Source organism: Oryzias latipes, chromosome 17, assembly GCF_002234675.1.
Source record: "Oryzias latipes chromosome 17, ASM223467v1".
NCBI classification, from domain to species: Eukaryota; Metazoa; Chordata; class Actinopteri; order Beloniformes; family Adrianichthyidae; genus Oryzias; species Oryzias latipes.
Window position 1 is genome coordinate 13,433,873 of NC_019875.2, and position 4,495 is coordinate 13,438,367.

Below are 4,495 nucleotides of genomic sequence, written 5' to 3' on the forward strand. Positions count from 1 at the left end.
AAGGGCCAGAACACGCCTGTCTTTGTGCACATTGACTAACTGCTGCCCTTTTGATGATGCTTGTAATGTGATAGATACTTAGATTAGATTAGTCAACAGATTAGGATTGAAAATCATACCAAAAAAAAATTGATTTGTAGCCTCTGAAGGTTCTTGATGGGATTGAGACCTACTTGTATTGGTATTATATTTTTTATGGAGCATAGATGCATCAAATATAGAAAAATTGGAGGAACACTCAGAATCAAACTGTAGAAACTTTTGATAAAAATAAGGAAAAAGTCTGCTATTTCAGAACTCATGCATAGAGCAAAACAGGACCGTGGCTTCCCCCCACGGTCCAACGCACCTGTTCAAGGTGTACCCTGCCTTCGTCTAACAGTAGTAGGGTAGACTCCAGCTCCCCTGTGACCCTGAAAGGGATTTTTTGGATTCTACAGATGCATGGGTCTTTTTTTTTAAACTCCCCATATGACAATTAAAAAAAACAACAACATTCCCAGTGGTGTTTTAATTATGATGATGAAGTTTTAACCAAAATTCCCACAACCTAAATGTCTTTTCTGCGTGCAATTTCCAACTGGCCAGACCAATTCTTCAGGAGCTACTATAAAACAGTTTCCTTATGTGCTGAAGGAAAGTGAGATAGATGGATGGATGGATGGATGGATGGATGGATGGATGGATGGCAGTCTAATGCTCCATACACCCATCAGATCACTCACATAGTAGATTAAAACACACATTACAAGAATAAATAAGTAGAAAGTGTTCAAATCTAACAATTAACCCAATAAAAATATAATAAAGAGTAGCTGGACATTCAATGTGCAATGTCACAAAGTGTGTTTGTGATACTGGAGCAAATGAAGATGGGTTTTTTGCAATAAGGAATTGTGACAGAATGGCCTCTGCAAAATGTAGCCAAATTAAGTGTTTTGACAAAAATGTAGGGCATCCATGTAGGGGTGCTACAGTTGACAGGCTACAAGCTCCCTGCTCGCTCCGATCCATTCCGATGCATCAACTTGTAGACAACTCAGTCCATGTGCGTCTTTGTTTTCCTCGTCTGAGCTGGCATTTGGCCTAAGACTGTTCAGCTGGATAGCTCCGATATTGCTTGGCATTTTTGTTACATTGCTAATGTTACCGGTAGGTTGCGGATGTGAGAGATATAAGCAGAAGAGCGTAGACAAAGGGATGATGGGAAATGAGAGAATCCTTACTCCCCTGTAACAGTCTCTCTCACAACTCAGAGGTGAATTTCTGATGAACTCCTGCTACTCTGCAGAAGATATGTCCTAGAAAACAACCCAGGTTTATTGATTTTGCGATTTTGCCAAAAAAGCTATCAATTATATATTTTGTAGTTATTTGTAAATGATTGCAGAGGTTTTTATCAATTCATTCTCAACTTGTCTGCATTCATTAATTAACTTTTAAAGTAAAGAGTTAATGGTTTTATTTTTGTCAAAATGCAAGAAGTTTTTGGGCAAAGGTTCAGCATAATTGTACACTTGTCCTAGAAGAAGATTCTGAAGATTATTTAACTTAAATAACTTTTGAACAAAAACTCTTGAAATTGTGGGAAGAATCCAAAAACAGTTTATCCCTGCTTTATTTCAAGACTATGCTGTGTGTGTGTGTGTGTCATCACTCAGACACACACACTTCTTGAAACAGGCAAAGATCCCTGCTGTTTCCTAGCAACCACAAAAAAACTAGGCTATAGAGACACCATCCTTGTGATGAAACCCTCTTTTTTTTTTTTACAAAATCGGGTTGATGAAGTGGCTGCTGTTTATTAAGGTTTAAAGCCATGAGGGGATATGGGACAATACACATGTTAACACCAGCTGAGAAGACTGAGGCCAATAAAAGGCTCAATTCTCCAGATGAACCGTTTGATCTCAAAAAGATTCAAATTGCTGACAGATTTCTGAAAATATACATAATCAATCATGCAGATTTACACTATAAAGTCCTATTTGATACTGTGGTTTAGATATCTGCATACATGCAATTTCATAGGAAAGGCAATATGTTTAAATAATTTTTGAGCTTTGTCTCTACTTTTAACATCATTCTTAGCATCTTACATTTTTACGTTAGACTAAACGAGAAGCGATTTCTTGTGCAACAAGCCTCCTTGTGGTTGTTTTTTGAACTGCACAAGACTTGAGATCCTGGGATTTTCAAAAAAGCTAAAATAGAATGTCTGTAATGAGCTTTAATATCTGGTACCTTTTAAATGTTTTTTTCATGTGACATGGAATTATGATACAGACAATCAAAGTAACTGATTTATAGTTGTTACAATGAGATAAAGATAGTAATTGCACATAAAAACTTTTGAAACCACTTCAAAGCAACTGGCATTAATTCACATACTGTGTTCATGTCAAAATTGACCTGTTTTCACACTTTTGACCCGGACACAAAATAAAGGTTAAATGACTTTGAATCTGCAGTTTAAAGTTATCAAAACAACAAAAAATGTGTAGAACATTCCTTGTTATCAGCCTCTCATTTCAGGACAGCACATCTCTCGCTTTCAAGAAAAGTATTTTCTGACCTGAAGTGAGTGTGCGTGCACACACAGGAGTCTGCAAGAGAAAGGAGTGCCCTTAAGATATGAAACATGGCCAGTATTCAGTAGGCATGCTGCCAACTAAGTGTACGGTTTTTAAAGCAAGTTTCTGCTGTGAACAAAGATCGACTCTAGTTTCTGCCAAATAATCATACTGTTGGGAAACTTTAACCTGAGGAATTTTCATGGTGTTTTAAAAGCAAATTGCAAACTTTTTCTGATAAAACGCTCCTTTGTGCTGAGTTTAAACTAAGTTGAGAGCTTATCACATCACCAGATACTCTGAGCTCACTTTCACTTCAAGCACACATTTTCTGTGCCCCATCTGAAGGAAGAGGAGGGCAGACATCTTGATCACATGCAGGACTCTCTTTTAGAACATCTAATGGTAAACCCATCATTCAATAAATTCTAGTCAGAGGGCAGTAATAAGGGGTAATGCAATTAGCTTTAATACCATTTCAGGAGTCCATGTCTTCAAGATCTAAGCTGTGCTTTATATAAAATTTCATTATTGATGTAACTATGTGTGCATGTACTTTGTGTTTTTATGTATATGTCAATGTACAGTATAAACACTGTTTGCCTGTCAATCTTTTTTATGTGTTTGTACAATCTTGTATCCTATGCTTATATTTTTCTACTCTGTTTTCTTAACTCCTCTGTGCTCAAACAGCAGGGATGGGCACACGCTGCAATAAAAAAAGCTCTTGAATCTTGAAGCCCAGCACAGCTAATCACTCTGAGTAAGAACAGCTGGCGAAGCACGGCGCTTAAAAGGAGGTAGAGAAGAGTTAACTTTGCCTCAGCCTGCAGCCTCATTGGTTGCATATCAGGTAATATCATGTTTCACTTAAAATAAGAGATCACACTGGGTTCCAAATTGTGCAAAAACTCATTTTTTTCCATTTTCATTTTATGCCAAACAGTTCAGGTTTATTTTTATAACCAATTATAACAATAATTCATAGAGGAGTTGGACTACTGTCGTATAAACTAGGGGTGGTTCTACAGAACATAATTCTTTTTTTTCTCGGGTGAGAGAATGGCAAAATTGTTTTTGCCATTCTTGCAATAATATTACATGTCCTGTCACTTTTTGTCCCAGATTACAGATGCATATAACCCAGGAGACACAAAAAAGCATTGGACAGTGGCAATCATCAAAACTTAAATACATAAAACTGACTCCTTCCACTTTTGGCTTCTACCATCAGGGGTCGCCACAGTGAAACAACCCTCCCTTGAGGATGAGTTGCATGGGTAACTTGGCAATGTTTTTACCCTGGATGCCCTTCCTGACGCAACCCTCTCAATCCAACCGGGCTTGGGACTGGCACAGCCGCAGAGAAGGGAATAGGGAGCAGCCCGGATTTGAACCCTGGTTTCACGGACGGAAGGCGCCGCAAACCAGCACGAGCTAAACCGGCCACCTTAAATAAATATAACTGACTAACTCCTGTATTTCAAAATTTCTATTTTGAAAACATTAATATTATACTCTTCAACAAAGATCCATAAAATGCATTTTTATAGACCCTACGAACTCAAAAGAAGAAGGAAAAGAACCCTAAAGAATAAATGAATGTGAATACTTTAGGCCATTTCATTAAATCAAAGAACAATCAGCTAGATGATGGGAAAACTAAAGCAAAACCACCCCTTTTTTGGTTAGTGTCTTTGTTGACTTTTTAATATAACTTGTCATTGCCAGACTATTGTGCAATATTAGATAATATTCCCTGTGTTGTTTTTTTACCTGTTGGCATATCCCTTCAGAGGTTGCAACAGATTTTCATGCCAGGTGCCCTTCCTGACACAACCCTGTATTTTATCTGAAACTGGCACAGGGGACCAGACTCGGGCCCCCGTTATGGCTATGTAGTTAGCCAATAGGTCTTAGGA